The sequence below is a fragment of the Anastrepha obliqua genome, chromosome 2 (genome assembly GCF_027943255.1).
Source record: "Anastrepha obliqua isolate idAnaObli1 chromosome 2, idAnaObli1_1.0, whole genome shotgun sequence".
NCBI classification, from domain to species: domain Eukaryota; kingdom Metazoa; phylum Arthropoda; class Insecta; order Diptera; family Tephritidae; genus Anastrepha; species Anastrepha obliqua.
Window position 1 is genome coordinate 38,124,842 of NC_072893.1, and position 26,165 is coordinate 38,151,006.

Here is a 26,165-nt window from a genome sequence, read left to right on the forward strand (position 1 = left end):
CGCCCACCCAGTTGGTGGAAAAGTTATAAACGTAGTTGGTCAGTTGGTAGATATATACAAAGGGTGATCAGATTGGAGATACTTTTTCCAGCCGAGGCTTTTTGACAGATCACGCGTGACTACTGTCAAACTAAATACATAATTTTTTTAGTATTTTTTGACATTTAATCATGGAAAGATTTACGCATGGACAACGTTTACAAATCGTACAAATGTATTACGAAAATTGACGCTCTGTTAAAAGTGTACATCGCGCGCTCAGGCCAACTTATGGTGTTCAGAGATTAGGACCATATTTGGTTAAATGGCTAGGTCAATAAGCAAAATTTCCGTATTTGGGCTGAAGAGTAACCCAAAGCCATTCAAGAGTAGCCATTACATCCATTGAAAAAAAACCGTTTGGTGCGACCTATGACGAAGGCTATCGCGCCGTGATGAACAACTTTTTGATGACGGAAATTGAAGCCGGTGATTTCCACAACATTTGGTTCCAACAAGATGGCGCTATTTGCCATACAGCCATACAGTCTGTAAAACAATAGATTTACTGCGTCGTCGTTGTGGAGCAGTGGATTGGCCACCAAGATCGTGTAATATCTTTTGGACTATTTGCGGAGGTATGTAAAGTGTAAATGCTAAACCAGCCTTGATGAAGGCATTTTATGGCAACTTTACTAAAGTTATTCGCGACATACCGACTAAAGTCCTCCAGTGATTCATTCAAAATTGGTGTTTACGGATTACCGAATTATGGTGCAGGTGCGGCCAACAAATGGATTATCTTTAAAAAATAAATGTCAAGAATGGTTCCCTACAAAAATAATAAGGATTGCACTATCAATTAGAATTTTCGTTGTTTTATTTCAGTTTAAATTCCGCTACCTCTAACTATGACTAATTGGCGCTTACGGTCTTTGTTGCTTTTTTGCTTCTTCTCCTATTTGTGTGGCGCGTTCTGATGTTTTTCCAAAAATGAAGGGACCTACAGTTTTATGGCACCTTCGAACGGCAGATGTTTTTTTTTTCATGGGATGAAGATGTTTTTATTGGCAGTAATACACCCGGTGGACTGCCGTTGCCTACCAAAAAAAAAACGTTTTCTATGATTTGGTGTTTCCTGCCCGAGGTTTCGCACCTGCGCACCACAGAAAGGAAGTCACGCACCAACCCATTCCTATACGGGGACGCCTTGTTGGTAGATATCAAATACAAATCTTTGCATGTATATACAGGGTGACCCAACTAGCATATGGAAGATTAATTATCGATTGCTTTTCTTTTCACTTTCTTTTCATAAGCTGATGGTTATGTGTCAGTCTTTTACATACTTCGCTGTTCACTTACGGAAAATGAAAGGTTTCGATTAGCCTCCTAGAAGCTGGGAATGAAAATTAATGCAAATGAATCTATTAGATTATACAATATTTTGTGTTGGATGCCATAAAAGATAAATGTTACGCTAACCATCCAACGATTCAATAGCTGAAAAAAGAAATCTGAGTTGGTGGGATAAATGTTGATACCCACGATAAAGTACCGAAAATTTTAAAAATTTAGTGTACAGTGCATGGAGAAGGGGAGAACTAAATTTCTATACATATGGTTCCAAGCTAGACGATAGGGTTGGCTATGGATATTTTCGAAGAAATTAAGACTGGAACTTTCGTTCGACTACCAGACTACTGCAGCATCTACTTATGAGGCAGAAGTTCTAGCAATAAAAGAAGTGGCTACTTATCTAAATACGCGTGCCATAACAAAAACTACAATAAATATATAATCGGATAGCCAGGCGGCCATTAAATCAATGAATGCGGCTAAGCTAAGATCAAAGGTTGCACATGAATGCTGGGCAGCCCAAAATGATATTAGTGTCATATTCAAGATCAGCCCCTTTTCGGTTCCGGGGCAGAGAGATATTGAGGGAAATTGTAAATTCGACGAGCTAGCCAGGAAAGTTACTGCTCTTCAACTGCTTAGTAATAGTAATACCATTGGGATGCCTATGATCACAGGCATATTAATATCCAAAAACAACATTATTCAATAGGCCACTAGATCATGAGAGATGAAGGCACCTGCGTAGCAGGTAGGCTACTGTGATCGCACGAAAAATACAAAGGAACTGCTTAGCCTTTCAAGAGAGGATACCTCAAAGGTCGTGGCTTGTAAAGGGTGGTTAAGTTTCAAGGGCCGGTGTTGATTTTAAATAAAATAGAACTTTTTTACCAAATTATTATCATTTTTCCCTATTATGATAATATTAATATAGCTCAATTACGCGTCGAACAAAATATTGGCCAGATTGTCGCCGCGGCCTCGGTGGCAAACCTCCATCCGTTGGTCCAAATTTTCGATGACGCTGAGGCATAATTGAGGTTCTATGCCGTTAATGTGCCGAATTATCTCAACCTTTAGCTCTTAAATTGTTGCTTGCTTATCGACGTACACCTTTTCTTTCAAATAACCCCAAAGAAAGAAGTCCAACGGTGTCGTTGACGTTTGGGTGTGGTTCACATTCAATATCTGCCTTGAAATTTAACCACCCTTTATAACCGGGCATTGGCTATTTGGCAGGCATTCCTTGAGACTAGAAATAGATGAAGAAGACCAAGAAACAATTGAGCACTTCCTTTGCAATTGTCCAGCCTTATTTAAAATCCGAACATGTTTTCTAGGTAAATAAGTTTTTAATTCTTGTACGATACTGTCCGGCGTGGTGATTAGACCAAACCTGTGCTTCATAAGAGTCGCAAAATGCTTTCATGAAGAGAAATAAATGAGGTTCCCGTGTAGCATAGCGGTATCACAACGGTAAAGTCTAAGTGAGTTGGTCGTGTAGATCGACTAGCACCATAACCCAGTCTAACCTAGGGTACAGTAATGGGATATTGTAAAGCCAAGCCAGCCATGGAAGTACATGGTTTGTACTATATGAAGTTGTGCTACGTGTTTAATAGCAGAGTTTCATAAAAATCATCAGTCGGTACTACAACCAGTTGTTTGTTTTCGCTGGCTCCACTATTCTCTTCTAGGCTTCTCTATTATTTGCAAGTGACCGCCACTTTTTCACTCCAATTGCTTTCAGATCATCTTCGACACAGTCTAGCCATATTTCGCGCGGTTCATAATAGTTTTTTGGGTGCGAGTGCTTACCATTCTTATGATCTTATGTCCCAGCTGTCTTATCCTTTGCCATATAATGAACTTGATTATCTTCTTCTTTCATTAGACTGAGCAGTTCCAAGTTGCTTCAAAGCATGTACTCGTTTCTCTAATTTCGTTTTGGACCGAAGATTTTGCACAGCGTTTTCCTTTCATATACTTTAAGTAACTCTTCCACTAAATTCTTCATGCACCATGCGTCGGAGCCATATGCTGCTATTGGCCGGACTTTTGTTCTGTACATCTGCTATGGATAAAAGTTTTGATTTAAACAGATTCATGTGAGCATAAGAGGATTTGCGTGTTACGAGTATACGTTCTTGAATAGATTCCATTGTGCTATTGTCGCTTGTTACTAGGCTGCTGTTTTACTACCGTTTTACTACCACTGTCGCATGTGATGAAGTTCCTTGTTTTTTTTTTCTTTTTGTTTTTTTTTTCAGGTCAGATCCATTTAGTGAGTTCCAAGTATAACAGCAAATCCTTTATCTCGATGTCAGAGATCTCTTTAAATTGCTGTAGCAAAGGCTTACCGAAGGAGCGGAGTCGTGCCCTAGCTAGCCCCGGACATTCACATAAATAGTGGAAAATACTTTCCTTCACCCCTTCCGCTTGACAGCTTCTGCAGATGGGATTAAAGGGGAGGTTGAGTCTGGCTGCATGCTCCCTTACTTTCCAATGCCCTGTAAGGGTTGCAGTGATGCGTGAGATGTTTGATCGAGAACATCCTAACAGGTGATTCGTTCTTTGGATTTTGTATGACGGCCACGTGTTTTTTGTTGTAATACATGTAGTTAGTTGCTTCCATCTTCTTTCGGCTAAAGCATGATAGTGTGAAGCAATGAATGCTTTTATTGTGTTCAGTGGGGTGAAGACTGCCACCGCCTCTGCTAAGTCTAGTGTCGAACCTTTTCTTGCTAGCTCATCCGCTATCTCATTACCCCTTATGTTCCTATGACCGGGAACCCATATCAGAGTGATTTCAAGCCAATGACTAAGCAATTCCAGCTCCTCTCTACACTGTAAGACTAGTTTGGATGAAATTGAGCTGGAGTCTAAGGCCTTTATAGCTGCTTGACTGTCTGAGAAGATAGCTACACTTGCACCAACATCTTTATAGAGTTTTGTTGATTTGCATGCTTCTCTGATCGCTAAAAGTTCTGCCTGGAACACACTGGTATAGTCAGGAAGTCTTGACTGAGATAGGTTGAGTGGCTCCGAATGGAAGCCAGCTCCCACACCACAGTTCATCTTGTTACTAGATAGGCTGCATGATTGCATTTATCTACGCCTTTAAAAATATATTCGCTTATATCTAACACTGCATATGTCTTCTTTCCTAATTTCTAGATAGCACTATACATTTGATATTTTGCTGGTTCACAGCTAAACCTACTCGTTCAGCTGCCATTTCAACGTTTGTAAAAAGATCTGCAAGGTACTTTTTCTTTGGTGGTAGTAAAACAATGTCATCTGAATTTTGTTTTTTGTGTTTTTTTCTGTTTAATAGCAAGGCTTACCCATGCCAATAATAAAAAAATCTTAAATTCTTCACAAAAAAATGTATGCGTTTTTTTATTTATAGGCGAATTAAATTCGAAATGCTAGTTGAGCCACCCTCTGTGCGTATGCCCCTACAACCACCTGAGTCAAATGGCCTACCAACAAGTTTGATAGAAATAAAAGTAATCTATCGCAACTCCATCTATGTAAAAAAACACGTAACAGAAATAGTTGCGAACAGTGATGCTAAGGAAATTTATATTTATATTTAATTTGATTAAAAAAAAAATATTTTTAAATTTTTTTTACAAATTTTTTTATTTATTTTTTCTTTGATTTTTATTTGTTTACTTTCTGACAGGCTAAACATATATATTTATAGGCAATAACATTTTGAGCTTTCAATAATAATAATAAATTTTGTATCACATATTTATTTCGTGGTGTCATCGTCACACAGTGCGGCTCGTAGTTTCGCATTTCGCATTTTGCATGTTTTGATTTTGTTTTCAGCGCCGTTCACGCTTCTAATTTTTATTACGATTGCATTCAGCGATTTGGTGAATTATTGCAATTTTCCATTGGTATTTTTATTGTTATACAAATTATTGCTTGTGTCGCGACTTTTGTATGTTGCTCAAATATTTCTAATTCATATAAAGTTACTCATACGTAGTGGTGTGTGCAGGGAAAAAATAAACCAAATAGTCCAACTCAAACTGAATGTTGGAGAAATTCCGTGTGCATTACTCGCTGCTGAAATAAGATACAAAATTAGATTCAGCATGCAAATTCAACGTTATGGTACCGCTATTGTCGCGTTGTCTCGTGCATCGGCGCCAGGGCATGTTCGGAGCAGCACCGCTTGCAATACCTGAAGCATATTTCGGGCTGGAATTTTGTAAATTAAATTTGCAAATTTTAATGATTTGTTCTTATATTTATATCCCACAGGCTTGGTGCAATAATATGATAGAATTCAGAAACTTTAAGTGAATACAGGATTTCTGTGCAAAAGTGAAAAATCCAAAGTCTCGATTTGCAATTTTTTTGTTCGTTACAACACAAAACAATCAATACCGAAGCCACGCGCATTTTATTTATACGAAACATACCATAAATAAATATTTCCCCGTACTTAGAAAACTCTTTAGTTAGCATATTTAACTTTAATCCCTGCGAGACGAATTTTGAATTGTGAAGTTAAGTCGGTTTTAATAAATGGCATATTAAATCACTTTCATATATAAGTACCTGAGCAAAAAACAATTGAAATTCTTCAACAATACTTAATATACTTAAGAATGCTTAAGACTCTCATAAGTTCACAAATTTGGTTTTCGAACACTTTTCTTGCGGTTGAGGAAAAATTTATAGTATGAATTTTTCTCATCGCTTCGAAGGGGTTTCTCTATTCTTTAACGCCTATTTCTTGAAGTTTGATGGAAGAAGATTACACATATTTTGTGATATTTTAATTTGTTTATATTTATAAAGCTTAAAGGTCTCAATTTCAAAAAAGCAGAAACTAGGCTATCGTGCGATGACAGCGCACCCTCTCACCGATCAAAATGAGCGTTTACAAATACGTTATTATTATTATTAGAAGGCCATTACGCACTGCTACCAAAGCTGATCTATTGTGAAAGGCCTATTTTTGTAACCCTAAAGTTTTAGGCTTTTCAAAAATTTTAGCACAATTCTAGGTTTGTTGTTCCAAAGATTGCATGGAGATACTACGATACCACCAAGGTGATGAAGTCTCTGTCTGCCCAACGCAGGACATTCACAAAGCACATGTTCTGAGCTTTCTATGTCCATTTCGCAAAAGCGGCAGACATTGGTCTCGGATAGACCAATATTATCTGATGATACCTCAGGCTGCAGTGACCTGTAAGATATCCTGTTAAAAGACGTAGATCTACTCTGTTTAGTGAGAGAAGTTTGTCAGATATTCCTTTGTTCGGACTTAGAAATAGTTTGGCTTGACGCTGACCGGCACAGTTTAGCCGGTGTGCGGCAAATTTCCTTTCTTCCCATTTCCTAAGGAATTCATTAATGTGGCTTTTTGTGAGTCCACAGAAAGGCTCAGGATCAGTAAGTTGCATATTTGCTCCTTATTTTGCAAGGTCATAAGCCATTTCATTTCCCTCATGTGCTTCATGTCCCGGAATCTAGCCTAGTGTTACTATGTTGAGGTTCCCTAAGGTGTGGAGAATGTTAAGGCAATCATTTACCAATTTAGAGGTTATAGTTGTTGATAGAAGGGCCTTTAGAGCCGCTTGGCTATCTGAAAGTATGTAGATGTGAGTACCTCTCATTTTCCTGCTAAGGCATTCTCTCACACATATTTCAATGGCAAGTATTTCTGCCTGGAATATTGTTGGGTAGAGTCCCATCGGTATCGATTTTTTGAATTTAGGCCCATTGATTCCTGCTCCTGTTCTACCATTTTCCAATTTGGACCCATCAGTAAACCAAAGCTGAGAGCCAGGTTTGAAAGTGATAGAATTAGTTCTCCAGTCTGTGAGTTCATTAATTATAACTTGGAAGTTCCTGAAGAGTATTGGTTTGGGTGATAGTATATCATCCCTATGAAGAATGGGACTATGTAAGAAGTCTTCTAAGATTTTTAAATGTCCTTTCAATGTCCCCACTTTTAAGTTCAGATATACCTTTTAATCTTAAGGCTATCGAGCGAGCTTCCCTTACAAATACATACTCCCTATTTTATTCTAATTGAAATGCGTGCATGAAGTCACGCTTCAACTCAATTGACCACTAATTAGAAGTAAATCAAAGCACCAGTGCAAATCTCTACTACGCATTTAGTATGTATGTATGATAGTTAAAAGAATTCTGTATAACGTATGTATGCGTAAAACTTCTTCTAAGTTATTGATTGTGTACTTAAATACTTAGCTTTGCTTTAGGACGTATACTGGGTTCTATTTTTATTATATCAAATTTTAATGTTTTCTGATAAAGTTGCGTTTTATTATTGCTAACTATATATTTGATGGATTAAAATGGCTGCAACTATCAGGTTAATCCATAAGTTCGTGGGTTAAAAAATAAAATGGAATCTTCGAACGCGTATAAGAGGCATATTTTGCATTTGTTTTATAAAAGTGGTAAAAATGCAACAACTGCTGCTGCAGAAATAAACACTGTTCACAGAGAAGATACCGTGAGTGTAAGGACTGCCCAAAAGTGGTTTTCAAAGTTCCGAAGTGGTAACGGCGACATGGAGGATGCCCGGCGCGCTGGTCGTCCTGAAGTCTTTAACTCCGACGCCTGGTTCGAACTCGTGGAAGCTGAGCCAAATTTGACAGTCGATGTGATAGCTGAGACGTTAAATTCATCGCGTGGAACAGTTCACATCCACCTGGTTCAGTTGGGAAAGGTTTCAAAGCTGGGAAAATGGGTTTCGCATAGACTTTCCGTCGCCAACCTTCAGCAGAGAGTGAATGTGTGTTCTCAGCTGCTGCAACGGCTTGAAAATGAAAGTTTTTCGAACCGTACCGTTACTGGTGATGAAAAATGGGTCCTTTACAATAATCCTGTTCGCAACCGCCAAAAGTTAGATAAAGATGAAACACCAGAACCGATCCCTGGAGATGGCCTTCACCCCAAACGGATTCTCCTGTCTATTTGGTGGGATATGGCCGGTATTGTTTATTATGAACTTCTGGAACCAAACCAGACGATAACTGCTCATTGTTATTCCCATCAGCTATCAAACCTGAATGAGGCACTTAACAAAAACGACCATCTTTAGTAAATAGACGCAAAGTTTTGTTTCACCACGACAACGCAAGACCTCATACCACAAGGCAAACTTTAGGCAAGCTGAACGAGCTCGTGGGAGCTAATGCGGTATCCACCATACTCTCCGGATATTGCACCTTGTGATTATCACCTTTTTCATGGACTTCAATCCCATATGAGTCAGAAGAACTACTCCTCAAAAGAAGCTATAAAAAGGGATATCGAAGCGTATTTTGGCTACAAAGACAAAAAAATTGTTTGAGCAGGTAATTAAAAATGTGCCTAAAAGTTAGGAAGACATTGTAAATAATGAGGAAAAATATATTATTGATTAATAAATACTTTAAACATCTTTTTTATTAATTTTAAAACCACTTTTAAAAACGCACGAACTTATGGACTGACCTGATAGTAGTCTGGTCTGGTTTTTTTTTAAGAAAATAAAATGCCATCGTTTTGGTTTTCTATTATGTTATTATTAACATCAAATAGTATACAAAAACAATTTTTGTTTTTTTGTGACATATTTTTTTGTAGTAGTGTGGCACCAAAGTAAGCGTCTTAAATAAAGATAGATCAACCGGATATTGGCTCTTCAGGACATGTGAAACGAAAAAGTTAAACTAATTATTATTCTGTAGGCTTGTCATTCTGACAGGTCCTTTTCTTCTGTTCTGACATCTGCAGCGGCCATGCGGTTAACAAAATGCAGCTACGACGTGCTCTTCAATATGCGCTATAACTTTACTGATATTTTGAATTTTAGTCTAAAATTTTCAAATTATATTTGTAAGATATTTTACTTTTAAAATATGTAAAAAAATATATATTTTGTCTCATTTTTCAACCAGACCACTACCTTAAACTCAATTATCTCGAAACGACTTTTTTCGGCCTGCTGCTGAGAAAAAAAACTATTCAACCGCATTGTATGAAATTTTAGTATGTTGTTCAAAACATCAATGGCTTTCAGGTATTTCGTCCTTTTTTGATTAAAAAACTGAAAAAAACGATTTTTAGAGTGTCAAATTGAAAACCGCCTCATTTTGTCTATTTTTTTTTCTAGTACGGGACATCGTTGCAGTCATACTGATTAATAATTGTTTTGATTTTTGTGTTTCAGATAAATAGAAGAGCCAAAATGGACAACACCGTCCAGGTTCAATTTTTCGGGAGCGTCAACTTCAGCGCCATTTTTAAAATAAAAAAAAAATTGTCCATGTTTTTTTGTAAAAGAAGTTAAATAAATAGCTTAAAAAATTTAAATATACTGAAAAAAATTGTATTCTGAAAAAACAAAAAATCCTGAACATTCCCTAAATTTTCGCGCTCTCGACCACCGGGACCCCTAATGTCTAGGGCGACATATTTTTATTTATTTAGTTATTCAATAATCTAAAAATGCAATATTTCTTACAAATAATGAAAAACAGATTAATGCTAAATAAATCAATCAAAAATAAATAAAATTTTGAGTTTACTAGTTTCGTTGTAATGAATGAAATAAAATGCAACATTTTTCATAATTTGCAGAGAAAGATTTAGTAACAATTCGTACTTTTGTGAAGTGGTTCTTTCTTGAATAAAAATCTAGGCCAATATGATTTCAAAGCGTATTAAATTCTCTTAAAGTTATAGAAATAGGGGCATTGAAAGCATAATTAGTTCTGGGGATGGTTACAAGAAACCTGAAGAAATCTGCAAAAAGATTAGCTGCATCTAGAGAAGAATATGCTTGAGCAATAGGCAAGAATATGAAGGAATAGAGAAGAATATGAAGGAATAGTTGAGCATGGTTTCCTAGATTTTACGTATCACCTGAAGTAACTAGGATTTAATTTTATAGCCGATTCGAGCTTAAGGGGGCAAATACCTGTAAACGGCCATATTTTCCTGAGTTTCATTAAAACTATTTTAAATGAAGAAGTCAATATATTTTTTTGTCAAAATTGGCATACAGTTTATTTATACAATAAAATAATACAAACATTTTTTTTTTATTTTAATCACGTAAAATGGCGGATGTACATTCAATTCTTCCAGGAAGGTCGCAGCGGGGTTTCTCAATCGGCGGACATTGTAGCATCGGCGTCAGTGATCTGAATACAAAAAACCAAACATTTTTTTGTTTATTAATGTCATAATTTCTATATGAATTAAACAAAAATGGAAAAAAAATTCGCGGAATAAAATGCTTAAAAAAAACGAATTTTCCTACGATTTTTGCTTTAAAAAAATTATTTTTTTGAAAATTTTTCGAAAACTTTTAATTTACATAGAAAGTAAAGAAGAAGAAGAAAAAGATGTGGGCCAAAGTTCAGGGAGATCGGTCAATAACTTTTGGAGTTATCGTGTACGCCAATTCGAAAAATATAGTTTTGAGAAAAACGCGTCTAAAGTTTGAATACAACGTAACTATACCTTTCCCAGCGCTCGAACGCAAGGAATAGAGTCGCCACGGTTGACGATCTATAATGCAGGGTGGGCCAAATAAGACTTACTAATGACTAAAGACTACTGCTTAGCAGTATGCGCAGTTGCTCCATCTTGTTGAAACCACAAATTAGAATACTGCTCCGCCATTGGCCGCAAAAAGTTTTCAATCAATTCTGTAAGAAGCTCCTTAAATCGATTCCGGCGTTTGATCCTCATTTTCGAAGAAATATGGACCGATAACTTTAGTGGCCATAACACCGCACCAAACAGTACATTTAGATGGGTGCAACTGATGTTGGTGTGTTGCCCTTGGATTTTCAGAGCGCCACAATGTACAGTTTTGCTTGTTGACATAACCATTTCAATGGAAATGCGCTTCATCCGACATCAAAACATTATGTAAAAAATCAATTTGTGTGGCTAATTGTGTAAGAATAGAAAAACTCGATAATTTTAACGCGTTGTGTTGTACTGTAGGGTTCTATAATAAATTTCCAATAATTCAATTATAACCTACAAAAGGAGAAACATAAATATGTCAAAAATAAAAAAGGGTTTTGTGCTTAACATTAGTAGGTCTTATTTTGCCCATCCTCTATAAGAAATACTTTAATTTACGTTCTGAAAATTGTTTGACATATTCTTAAAGGATTATATTAACATTTTATAAAAAAAAATTTTTTTTTTTTGAAATTTGTGTGTATGGTATGTGTCCCCTTAATAAAATAGTTTCGTTTTAAACTCCTATCCGAAGACTCGAATGCTCTACAAAACTGCAAATATTTATCTTTATGAGTGATGGAGTGTAATAACTTAAACTTTGTGAAATATTTTTTTTTTCTTAGTACTCTATTACTAGTTTTATTTATTACAGGATATATTTTTCTCATATATCATTTATCTTAAGCTTAAAAATAGCAAAAAAGGTGGCAGCTTCAGCCCTAATAATTATAGAATCCCAATCTAGAATGTCAGTTATGAATTCCCATTATTTTATTTTTTATTTTTATTATGTGTTATGTTATGTTTATTATATTTATTGAATTATCTGTTTGCTATCACTTTTTTGAGCCAAGCGTGGCAAAGTTTTTATCGCAGTTATGTCCCAAGATATATTCACTTTCTGCCAATCCTACTCTATTCAATTTGTTTAATATCTTCACACTACCTTACAATTTTTTTTCTACGTTTTATTTTTCAAATTATTACCAGAATTGCGTTTTTCGAACCCAACCACTCGATGCTATTAAAATTCAATCAGAAGTACGTATTTGCATGGCCCTAAACCTTGGTTCAGCTTTTGAACGCGTTTATATTTATATTTTTTTCATATTGTGGGTGTGTTCCAGTTATAATCGAAGGTCTACCAATTTGTGTGTTCGCTGCCCCAATAATGACTGAAATGCCAAAAATTACCAAAAAAGTTATTAATATGCATGCGGCAATAACAACTTGTCAAATAGTGTTTGTTGTTTTTTTACTTATTACACATTTTATTTATTAGCCATATTAATATGAACAGCCGACACATTAACTATTAGCAAACTGAAAGATATTTTGCCTTTGCTGTTTATCACCGCGGGCTCGGGGAGAAAATGTGATAAGTTTCTTGGTTTTGTTCCACGATGGAAAAAATACTGAGATGACGCCTATCGTGGTCCCGTTACTTTGATTTCAGCGAATTTTTTAATTCGAGAGACGTCACCCTAGCACAATTGCTGATCAGTGTGACCAGATTACCATTTTCGTAACTTGATTTAGTATTTTTTTGTTCTCTAGTTTCGGAGATTTTATTTATTTTCTTTATTTAATTTAGTCAAAAAACCTAAAAGTTCTTATTGACTATTGATTACTGCTAATATAAACAATATTTTTAACAGAATAACGAGCTAAAACTATAATACAAGTCGACTAAAAAGAAGATGATTATATTAGCGAATTAAATGATGAAAGAAGAAAATTGATTTCTGGTTATTGTAAAACCTAACGTCATGGAATTCGAGATCGCATTAAATTCGCGTAAAGTAAGAGCTTTGTAAAGTTCTCACCGGGATAAGAAAGTTAATGCGTTGCAAAAGAAACGCCCAATCAATGACACCTTGATTTAAATTAAACACAAAAGAAAGCAATATCAACGACTTTCTGCACCAAACCGACTTTAACACGTTCCCGCCGGCGACCGAATTTGTTGTTCTCGGCATCTGACGGCTCTGTAACTCCAAGATTGTTTCATCGGACGGTGCTGTTGTAACCGTAATTCCAAATCGCTGCGTTAGATGTAAACTATTTCTCCCTTTTTTGCTCAGAAAACTGAATGGAATATGGAAGTAAGCCCTAATAAATCGGAGATGATGGTCTTAAGAAGAGCTGGACGACTTTTCCAGGCAGAAAAATGGTAGTGCCAAGGTGAAGAAATTAAATTGCTGTCATTTTCTCACCCAAATATCATCCGGCAAGCACTTAGAAGCCAGAAATACTTCAGCAAAAGCTAGTATTAATTGCACATGGAACGATTTTTTAGCGAAGCCATTAATTTCATTAAAATCCAAATGGAAGCTGTTCCAAGTGGTTTGCAGCGCCATACAAACCTACGCAGCGCAAGTTTGGAGGTATGCCTTATTCGATGAAGTAAATAAACTTCAACGTTACTTCATTCAAAGAATTTTTAAACTAGCCGAGTACACTCCGAATTATGCATTAACACTAGAAACTAATATAATTTGGAAGATAGCCACATTTAGTCTTTAGAAGTACACATGAAGTACATCTGGAAAACTATTTATAAATACAATTGCAAGAGACTCACCCACACACCACACAGACTAATACAAGGCATCTTAAGTAAAAAAGTGTTTTGGCTTAAACATATGAACGCCATGGGAGTGGAGTTCGGTCTGAAGTTTGAAGAAAACATCACCGCTATAGACTGGCACGATCGCTGTGTGCAACTTCTTACCAAAATGAAAATAAAATATTTCAACATGGCAAGGCAAAAAGCTCAGTCAAACGCGACGCGAAAATATAAACAGTTAGACTATTCAAAAGGGGAATCATATATTAAGGAAGATATGCGACTAGCCGACATTACAACAATTTTCAAAGCAAGATGTAGTTTACTAAAGCGAAATGCAACAACGTATAGAAATACTCAGAAAATATGCACCCTCTGCAATTTATACGAGGAAGAAGATATGCAGCACTTCTTAGGAAGCTGTCCGGTACGGACGGATATTAGTATAAGACACTTAAACACAGCGAAGCTAAATGAAGCAGAAGTAATAGATATACTTAATGGACACAATTGGAAAAGACTAACTTGCTTTAAATACTCAGCCTTGCGCTACAGAAATTTTCTTATTGCAGAGTTTAATTTTTGATTAAGTTTTGAGCTGTTATTGCCACAAACTTACTATTTCTTTTTTATGTATTTATATATAATATTTAAATGAATCATTTTGCTAGCCTCTTGTAATAAAAATGTGTTGCTTATAGTTATGCAAAATATAAATTTTTTTATAAATTGGTGCAAGAACTCACTTTCTATTTATTTTTATTTCTATTTGGTTTTACTTTCTTTATCATCTGGTACCGTGACCAGCAATTGCTATTATTGTTCGTGTTGGTGATAATTTGTGTGTTATTTCTATGTCTGTTAAGGGGACCTGTAAATTTCGAAAACAATTTTGTTTTTTTTTTTTGTTTCATAAAATGTTAATAGTTATAATCCTATAAGAATATGTCAAAAACATTTTTAGAACGTAAATTGAAGTATTTCTTATATTATAGATCGTCAACCGTGACGACTCTATTCTTTGCGTTCGAGCGCTTGGAGGGGAGAGGTATAGTTACGTTGCCGACTTTAGACGCGTTTTTCGCAAAACTATATTTTTTGAATTGGCGTACACGATAACTCCAAAAGTTATTGACCGATCTCCCTGAAATTTTGTACACATCTTTTTTATGATATTACTTTCTATGTGAGTTTACAATTCGAAAATTCCTCGAAAAAATAATTTTTTCGAAGCAAAAATTGTAGGAAAATTCGCCCCAAAAATTTTTTTTTCTGAAGCATTTTATTCCGAATTTTTTTTCCATTTTTGTTTAATTCATATAGAAATAATGACATTAAGAGGGGGGTTAATTCCACTAAAAATATGCACTTATTTATGAATTTTTTTGGAAAGATGATTCATGTAAATTTATTTATCCAATTAGTATACTGTAAACTCATATTTGAAAAATATTTTCAAAAATTTTCACAAGAAAATATACAAAGTTGAGCCGTTGACAGCAGATCTACGCAGACGTCTCGAAAAAAAGGCAATTTGCCGTGGACAGTTTTTCTCAGCATTGGATAATCTGAAATCAAAAAATCAAAGAGTTTTCATTAGGTAATCAATTGTCTGAGGTAACCCTGTCAAGTTTTTATTAAAAAAAAAAATTTTTAATAAACAAAATAATTTTAGGTTTTTTTTATTCAGGTCACTGACGCCGAAGCTACAATACACGCCGATTGAGAAGCCCCGCTGCGACCTTCCGGGAAGAATTGAGGCGGATGTACGCCATTTTAAATGATTAAAATAAAAAAATAAAAATTTTGTATTATTTTAATGTATAAATAAACTGTATGCCAATTTTCAAAAAAATATGTTGACTTCTTCATTTTAAGTAATTTTAATGAAAATCAAGGAAAATATGGCTGTTTACAGGTATCTGTCTCCTTAAATGAATACATTTTCAATAGTAATGAAATCTTCTCAGAGTGGCTTGTTTTAACCTTTTTTTAATGATGCAATTTTTTTTAACTTACAATTTTGGTAGCTTCAAACGAAGAAGAAACAAGCGCCAAACTCAAAAATTTTCAAAGATTTGGCAACACTGCCCACCTATGCTAGGGTGACGTCACGGCACTCTCTAATGGGTGCAATCTTGTTTCTATCATTCTTGGTTTTGTACTAGCTGTGCTTCAGTGGTGAAATGCGGTTTGCTGACACGTTCATGCAAATGCGCACATTTGATTTACATTCTTCCGCTTTTGACTTTGTTTTGTTTACTCATTTCATTTTGTTTTTTTTTTTTTCAAATTCTTTCTTAATATTCAGTTTCTGTTGCTATTTTTATCTTTGATATCGTAAGTACTTACTTTTTTTTTATTTTTCAAAGGCGGTAGCTCGATTTTAGAGAACGATCGAACATCGATTTTTAAGGCCCAACTAAATGGAAACGAAATTCGGCCAACTGTAGCCGAAAAGTCGCAACGAACATTTTCAATTATCTAAGAGATAAATATTAATGACTTTGAATTAATAAAAAAAAAAAAAAATTAGTAGTTGAATTAGTCAAAAAAATACAAGTAAGTACGTAAGTCTCAATCACAGGCATTTTAGCTCATAATATCTTCATATTTATGCTTTTAAATACCCTAAAAAAAATGCTTATTTCTGCATCTGTTCATGTGTATTAATGATATATGAATAATTTGATATTGTAATGATAATTTTTTTTATATTGTAATGCACAAACAATAGCTCAGCAACCTTGCTAGGCGCACTTTCTACCCGCATAGAGCTGACTTGCAGCACTTGACAACTGCTCACTAGCCGCACTCGATGGAGGAGCAGGAGATATTGCAAAGCAATAAAAAAAAAACAAAGTCGGGCTTTGATTGCAGTCTTCAACGAATTAAAAATGAAAACCTAAATTGGTATACAAAAAAATTAAAGAAATATTTGCCCAAAGTTCGCTTTTTTTTGGCTGAAGTCGTACCGAAATGGAACAGAAATTTTGTTGCCCGAATCTGAAGTCGAAGCCGAAGTTCGGTTGTGCGCTACTCATTTTTGTATACTTATTTTGCTCTTCTTTATGGCTAAGCAATTTGCATGCGTTTATGTGTATATGTGTATGTGTATTTGTTTATGTGTATGTGTATGTATGTATGTGAATTTGTGTATGTGCATGTACTCTTTTGGTCAGTCGTTATCATAATTATTATGAGTTTATTATCGGCTTTCGGCACGTGATCTGAGTATGAAGAACTCCGATATTTTAATTTATAACTGATATTTTGCATATATGGATCTATTTATAGCGCTTCTTTTATCAATATTTACATGTGTAAATATTTTGTTCACACATTCATGAGCATGCGTGTAAGCAATAACTAAAAATAGTAATGATTTGGTTAGAAAATTTAAAGTTTTGTATAATTTTGATATTATTTTAAGGGGACAGATACCTGCAAAAGTTCGAAAAAAATGTTAATATAATCCTTTAAGAATATGTCAAAAAAAAATTTTAGAACGAAAATTTAAGTATTTCTTATATTATAGATCGTCAACCGTGACTGGAGCTATGTCCCGTACTAGAATAAAATAAAAAATTTGAGAAAATAGCGCGGTTTTGAATTTGACACTCTAAAAATCGCTTTTTTACAGTGTTTTAAATACGAAATATTTGAAATAATGATGTGATTCTAGTACGGGCGATAGCCATTTATGTTGTCTACAATATATTAAAATTTCAGGCGATTCAGTTCAATAGTTTTTTTCTTTGACAACACCAGGCCGAAAAAAAGTAGTTTCGAGATAAATGAGTTTAAAGTTTGAGGTACAAGAGCGCGCGGACCGCTCTCTACCTAGTTAATGTGCTGTAGAAGATGTAATATTGGGAATTTCTGCAAGTCACATTCGGACAGCTTGCGATTCGTTTCTGGACCATTTCAAGATCATAGTCAAGGCAAAAGGTGGTCATATCGAGAAAAAGTAAATTGATTTTTAATTTTGAATTATTTTGACAAATTTTTTACTTTGAATTGAATAAAAGTAATTTTCCAAACTAAATTTACGGCCTTTTTAATTGATTACACTTCGACTGCCGGACCCTGTATGTATCGACTTCGATCGGAACTTACGGAGGCTTCCCTCTATACACATGTATACACTCTTGTGCTCGCATTATTAATAATTAAAATATTTGCAATACTGTTGTTGCTAAATTTTTTTTGTTATTTTCTTATAAATCAAGGCCCTAAAAATTTAAAAAAAAATTTACAAAACATTACCAAAGTTTAGCGAATTCTCATCAAGCATATCAAGTATATAAAAGACTTCCGAACATGTGCTTTATGTGAAAGAAAATTCTCCACATCAGACGGAAAGAAAATTGGCAAAAGTCATGCGATTTTTCATTGACTTTAAACTTGTAGTTATTATATATACTAACATTTAATGGGCTATACAAGTGCGTACCTGATTACCTTTTGTTGTACAATGAACTATGGCTTGAAAAAATTATCGAAAAAAAAATAATGCGAATACTGTAAAATTATAAGTAGTAAGTAGAGTTGCTATTTTCCGCAACTTAAGTGTCGCACCTCGTATTGCCTTCAAACGCAAATTTAAAAATATATCCACCAGTCAATTAGAATACTGCAGAAGCGGCAACTTTGCTAGAGCTACAAAAGCTTGTATTAATAAAGTTCAATGAGTTGCTATAATTCAAAACTTTTCGCAGAGAGCTTTTCTACAAGCTTTTCTTCAAGCTCTCTCTTTTTTATATACTCAACAACAACTAACCTTACCGGGAACTTCGGTAAAAAGCTTATCTTAGTTTTAAGCTTTTGCGGCAGTGACTACACTTTCTCCATTACCAAAAATGACTACAGAGGGCGCATGACCACCTGTGATGGTGAAGCTACGGTGTACACGTATGACCACATTCGTTGATTTAAACAAAATTCTACCCACCACAATATTTTCATGGCTTCTTATTTTGGGTATTTATACAAATTTTAATTTTAAGTTTTATATTATATATTTTGTAGAGAATGTTTCAAAGTTAAATTTTGTTTTAAATGTGCATGGATGCACAGACAGGCATGGCTAAAATGAGCATTTCGGAAGTAGTTTTACATGTGAAGACTATTAAGAAGAAGAAGAGTTTTTGTAATTTTTTATAAATTATTTCATATTTAAATGTTAATAGTTCATAAATAACTCAGCAACACTTGAAATTAATTGTTATTTTTCTTATAAACTTAACTGTATTTAAAAAAATCAGAGTTCAATGACAAAATAATAATATTGATGATGCAGCCGATGTAGCAGAAGCTTTCAAAAAATTCCACCGGGCATCCGTCAACCAATATCTGCCTTGTGTTATTGTGGTTAACTCGCATGGCTTTGGTCTTAGCGATGTTGATCTCCAGTCCGAAAGTACGTGCCAGCGCGACTAGTCTGCCCATCTTCGCTTGCATGTCAGAGAGTTTGTGAGAGAGGAGGCAGATGTTATCGGTGAAGTCCTCAAGATGTCTGGTGAAACTCCATACTATGCCTTTTTTGTGCAGGGTCAGTTGACTCATGACATCATCAAGGACGACAGGGGACAACCTTGCCTTACGCTTACGTTGGTAGTGAATGGATCGTTGATATCACCTTCGTGAAGCACTACCAGTACGGGCTTCTCATGAAGAGCTTTGAAGAGGCGCATTATCTTGGCGGGAGCTTCGTTTCTACGCACTGCCAGCCATATTCCGTTTCGTTTGATAGTGTCGAACTCCTTCTTAAAGTCTACGAACAGCATGTAGAGCGGGGAGGTCCACTCAACTGATTGTTCTACTATAATCCTAAGCGTGTTGGCTTAGTCAACATACTTATATACATATAGCCTATAAGTCAGCGTTCACCTTACAAAAGCAAAAGAAAATACTAAGATTTCTCACTTCATTCTTTACTTAAAGGTAAGTAATTACAGCCATTGCCTTTATGCGCTATTTGTATATATAATATATTATATATAAAATGAGAGAACATCCTTCCTACTTCGCACCGGGTATTATCGCGCTTCTATGGCAAAACAACAACATAAGCGGTAATACCAAATTAGGAATATTTAAAATCTATGTTAAATCTATGTTGCCATATGCGTATACCACGTGCCACTTGTACCAAATTTATAGTGGTAATCACAAAACGTCTCCAAACTTTCACCAACCGTTGCCTCCGACGCATACTACGAATTTTCTGGCTCCGAAAAATAAGCAATTCCAAGTGGCTTACTGGAACTAATAAGCTCGAGATTGCCAGTGAAGTGCGAAGAAGGAAATGCCAATTGATTGCCCACATACTTTGAAAGGATGATAACAGCATGACCAAACAAGCGTTACGGTGGAACCCGTTCCAACAAGTAGGGCGTACAGTTGGAATACCTCGTTGATCTGGCGAAGATCAACCGAATTCGAAATGGCAACTCTGGGTTTATCATGGAGTGAATTGAGTGTCATAGTGCAAAATCATATCCGATCGCGTTCTGGAGTAGTTTACGCCCTCTGCTCCACTAAGAGTTAAAGGAAAATATATACATATATGTATGTCGATTGGTATTTCATGGACGGAGATTCGAATTTGTGCACTTCGGAATGTTAGACACGCATTAACCCATTTGGCTACGGCGACCGCCAATGTTCTCTCATTATTGCTAGAAAATAATTATTCTGCGTGCGTCGATAAGAGGCATCGTCCACAAAATTTGTTTACCTTGGACTATTTGCAAAAAAACAAAAAAATGGCCCAATTATTCCACTGCTTGACAATACACACCAAACCGTCACTTTGGGACTGTGAAGTTGCTGTTGGTGTTCTAATTGTAGGACACCAATAACTGCAATTTTGTGATTTACATTTCCATTTAAATGAAAGTGGGTATTATCACTCAAAAGTATTCACTGTACGAAACGGCTCTAACATTGTCAATTTTTGAGCAAATTATAGTTGTAGAGCTTGTACGATTTGAACTGAGAAAGAGTGAATTCTAAGATCATGTCAGCAATGAAATCCAACAGAGAATCTCTCTTGCTAAAAGGTGTTTCTTTGGACTAAGTAGGAAATTGAATAGTAAAGTCCTCTCTTGATGAACAAAACTAACACTCTACTAGGTTCTCATCATGCCCGTCCTTACGTAAGGCACAGAAGCTTGGATGATGATAATATTCGATGAGGTGTTACTTGGAGTGTTTGAGAGAAAGATTCTGCCGAAGATTTTTGGATTTTTGAATACCGCAGGCGATTGAGCAATGAGCTATATGAGCTTTAACCCTTTCAATACTGCGGGGATATATAAGCCGCAGAGAATGTTCAAAAATTACTGGACCGAAAAATATTCACTTTAAAAGCGCTGGGATGGGATTAAACCGTAGGTTGTAGTCAATACTTCACAGCACGTGCTTCGGTTAACATAACTTAACTAATTTGTATAAGTGTAAGAGTGTTCTTCGTGCATACACGTGAAAGCAATATTTTTAGTTTTTTCTACGTGTTTAAGTGAACAATTTTTCTGTTTCTCATTACGAAAGGAAAAGGTAAATTGCATGTCACATTTACATATATAAGAATAAATTGATCTGTATGCATTTACCTGGTTTTTGTTGCATTGGGGCATATGCATCCCTGCAGTGCTATAGTGTGGGATGTAATTGTCCCAGCAGTTTTCTATCAAACGATTTTAGTTTTTGTTATTGAAATAATTTTAGGATGAATCGAACACTGACTAACGAAGAAATTGAGGACGAGCTTGATAATTCATCTGATGTGGAGGTGGATCCTTAACACGACAGTGACGATAGCAGTGACACAGATTATAAAGACTCTGATGCCTCCATATCATCTGAAGTAGATGGCGCGCATTCTTCAGATGATGAAGATATCCAGATGCATGAAAATGTGCAAATGGTAAATTAATATAGTGCTAACAACTCTGAAGATGTAAATTTCACTGATACAGCTCCTGCACAATCAACAAGCAATGGTAAGTTTATTTGGCACGGCGGTATTGATTATATTTCCCCAAAAATGTCATTGCCTCAAGAGGACAAGCCAATTATAATGGTTAACCTAACCAGAAGTTCCACCAAGCTTGATTGTTTTTATAAACTTTTTCCAAAGAGTCTCTTAATGCAGATAAGTCAAAATTATTCTGGGCTGTTCATTGATAATGTCATATAATCGTGCACCACGAATGTATCAGTATTGGTCTCGCCACAAATCCCTCCGGAACGCAGCAATATCAGAATGCATTTCCCGAGATCGTTTTATGCTACTGATATCAAAATTGTATCTCTGTGAGCCCAAAAAACTCCAGATGCATTAAAAACGTATTACAGTTAAGAAGTTTTATCCTGTTTGAAATTTACATTTTTGAAAGCGAGAACTGACAGCACATTTCAATCCATTGATGACGAAATTCAAAGGGAAGTCCAGTGTGAAACATTATTTCCCTCTAAAACCTGTCAAAAGAAGCATCAAACTTTGGACTTTGTGCCCCCGGCTAGCTGTCGATTGCTTGCCACTTATAAGCGAATGAAATCTTCGTGACAATCTTCGACATTTACGAATATTGTAACGTGAACGAAATCTACGACAAGCAATTGCACATGAATCATTAGCCTGGAATTACGCTTCGATTGCAAACGCACTACGTCCACTGCGCCAGAATAACAAAGCTAACGCTGATGCGCTCAGAGGTTAGAGAGAAACTTTAAATTTAAAACCTAATTCTGCTACCGGACACAAAATTCTAAAAAAGTTCCTACCTTTTTTTCAGAACTTACGGCGATCTTCTGAGTATACAGTTTTATATCCCATTCCATTTTTATAGAACAAAGTGGCAGTTCGACGTGTGTCAAAAATGGAATTAATTTGTGGCAATTTTTTTGCCTAGAGTATTGAATTTTTTCTCCATATACAAAATATGTTTCATATGGAAGAAATTGCAATACGACCAATAGAAAAAGTTATTGAAAATCAATTCGATTTTCGTTGCACTTCAAACTTTTACTTTATTACACCAAAATTGAATGGGCTATAAAACTGCATTCTAAGGGGTGGTTAAGTTTCAAGGGCCGGTGTTGATTTTAAATAAGAAACAATTTTTTTAGGAAATTATTATCAGTTCTCTTTATTATGATAATATTGGAACCAATTGGCACATTATTACGTATGGAATAAAATATTGGCCAAATGGTTGCCGAGGCCTCGGCGGCACACCTCCATCCGATGGTCCAAATTTTCGATGACGCTGAGGCATAATTGAGGTTCTATGCCGTTAATGTGCCGAATTATCTCATCCTTTAGCTCTTGAATTGTTGCTGGCTTATCGACGTACACATTTTCTTTCAAATAACCCCAAAGATGGACTTATTTCTTATTCGGTGTCAAATCACATGATCTTGGCGGCCAATTGACATCCCCGTGACGTGAGATTATTCGGCCATCAAATTTTTCGCGTAAAGGAGCCATTATTTCGTTAGCAGTGGGACAAGTAGCACCGTCCTGTTGAAACCACATATCGTCCATATCCATATCTTCCAATTCAGTAACTGCCTGACCAGCCTCATTTTAGAAAAAATACAGCCCAATGATGCCGCCGGCCCATAAACCGCACCAAACAGTCACTCTTTGTGGGTGCATTGGTTTTTCGGCAATCACTCTTGGATTATCATTCGCCCAAATGCGGCAATTCTGCTTATTGACGAATCCACTGACGTGAAAATGTGCCTCATCACTGAAGATGATTTTCTTCGATATGCATTTTAATTTGAACGCCCGTTTTCATAATAAGCCTGAAAACCTTTAACGCGTTGCTCGGTTATGTATCTTTCCATGATTCAAATTGAGTTAATCTGAAATTAAAAAATGTCAAATAAAATGCAGAAAAAAACTTGACGTTTAGATGTGGTTTACATTCAACATCGGTCCTTGAAATTTAACAACCCTTTACAAAGTTTTTTTTTTAATTCAGATTCAAAAGTTGAGAATTTCAATGAATTTTTCAAATTTCGTACGAAGTTGGGAACCTTGATTCGTAAAAAATTTTTTTTAAGGGATGTACTATTACCCCCATTGAAAATTAATCAAAACTAAATTAAAGGAATTATAATAAGAATAATCAAAATTTATTTTCACAGGAACTTGAATGGAATGGATGGCAGAGTTTTTTTCTTCTACTAAATTGATTAGTTATTGGTTTCTTACAAAAATAAATCATGCGACGCTTTATTTTACGCTATTTAAGTAAAATTTATCGCATGGCATACAATTACTTACTTAACTCGACGGTAATGAGCAATACATGAGAGAATGTTGGTTGATATGCTTAAGTAAATAAGTAAATATAAATGCAATAAGTACCTATATACATACACACATACATGTAAATACATATACGTATGCATGTATTTTGATTGAAAAATGCAGCCCTTTATGGCCGAGCGCACTGATGAAACCAATAAAATCACATTTTTCAATTCCATCCCAATTCGCGGAAGAACATTATTTCTGCTTTCTTTTGGAAAGCAACGTGTCATTTAATGTTGGTTGGGTCATAATTCACTCAATTCTCCGCTTAATGCATAAATGGTTCAACAGGAATGAATGGAATTATAAGCGTCAAAAGTTTTATTGAATTATTGAGTGACAGCTCAGTAGATGCGCGAGTTGACGAAAAGGCTTATTTGATTGACAATTCGTGGTGGTATGTATGTGTGTGCAGATAATAAAATTATCGTCAGGTGGAAGAGCCTGATACGCATAAGATTTGTTTGTTTAATAAAAGCGCCGAAGAATACCTTAAATTGAAAAGCCAGATTGTGCTGGTTCAAGTATAGTTCTGTGGCTGATTGACTGTCTTTCTCTTTTGATTGAATGCCTGCCAAGTTGAATGACCATTTATGTCTTTTGCAGCCCGTCTGATTGGCTGCTTGTTTGTTGTGCCATTTACTACCCACTCCGAAAAGGGTAAGAGCGTCAATGAAAGCACAAAAGAAATTAAATATTGGAATATGGTTAGCGGTTATTCAAAAGTTTCATTTGTATTGGTAAGATGACAGCTATGAAGTTTACTACAGATGCGTTAATCGCAATGTAACAGAAGTTGAGAAAAGGGAAAGAGAGAGAGAGGGAGGGGAAAGAGTGGGAGGGGTAGAGAGAAGATTGTTACGTTAATCGCAATGTTACAAAAATTAAGCAAAGGGAGACAGAGAGAGCGACGGGAAAGAGAGGGAGGGATAGAGAGAAGGTTGTTATGTTAATCGCAATGTAACAAAGTGAGAGAGAGCGAAAGACGAAGGGGGAGGGGAAAGAAAGAGGTAGAGAAAGAGGGTGGAAGAGGGAGGGTGGCATAGAGAGAGAAAGAGAGAGAGAGAGAGAGATAGAGAGGGAGATATTAAAAGACCCAAAAACGAACAAAAGCCTGAAGAAGGAATATTAAATGAATGTTAATTTTAATTATAAAAGCTGTCAGCTACAAATTCTTTATTTCATTAATATGACAAACTGATGGGGTCAACGGTAAACGTAATTAAAATTTTGTACTTTATGTACGTACAGCAAATCAGAGAGAAACTGGGGCACTAATATTCAAAAAATTCAAATTTGTATAAATAAAAAAATTATGCACAGATTTTTAATGCATTATTTGCCTAGAATATTTTTATTTTTAACTATTGCATATTTGTTGTTTTAATATTAACGGTAACTCCGTTTATTTACCCCTCCGTTGGTCACCCAGGTCTGGCCAGACCCTCTCCGACTTTGGACATGGATTTAACACATTTCTTTTATAGCTAACGACTTGAGATTCCAGGTATATTCCTAATATTAAATTTTTTTAACGATTTGTGGATATAACTTTTTAAAAAGTATCCTCGAACAGCACGAAAAAAAGGATTTAAAAAGTTATACCTTCGCTTGGGCACTTCAGATCTGGCTGAACTCCTATGCATTTTTGTGGCTATATGTGGCAGATGCACACCATTTACAATCCATAGAGTTCAAAGCTGGCATTTGCTTTCTTTTGCTACATATTCAATGCCATGATATTGGCAACGTTTTGTATTTGAAGGCAGTTGATGTGCTCAGAAAAAGTGCTGCGAGACGTAATTGTTTGACGACCTTATCGAACGCATTGGCCCTTGCAAGCATCGGAAATCGTATGAATAATCCAGGCGTTATTTCTCAATTCACTACTGGTTTGGCTTTGGATTCATGTTTCAACAAACCAATTACTCTCCTTGGGAATACTGCAGTGAATAAACCAACCAGAGCTGATACACTCACAGTGAAGTGAGATTGTCGTCTTTGACTACGCAGAGGCGAGTCCAGTATGTCAACAGCACTCAAAAATCTTTTATACATACACGTTTTGTATCCGTATCCATATCTTTCGAATTTTACCATAAATAGCTTTGTAATCTACTTTTTTTCTTCAACATTCTTCGAAATTAATCAAAATAAAGAAAA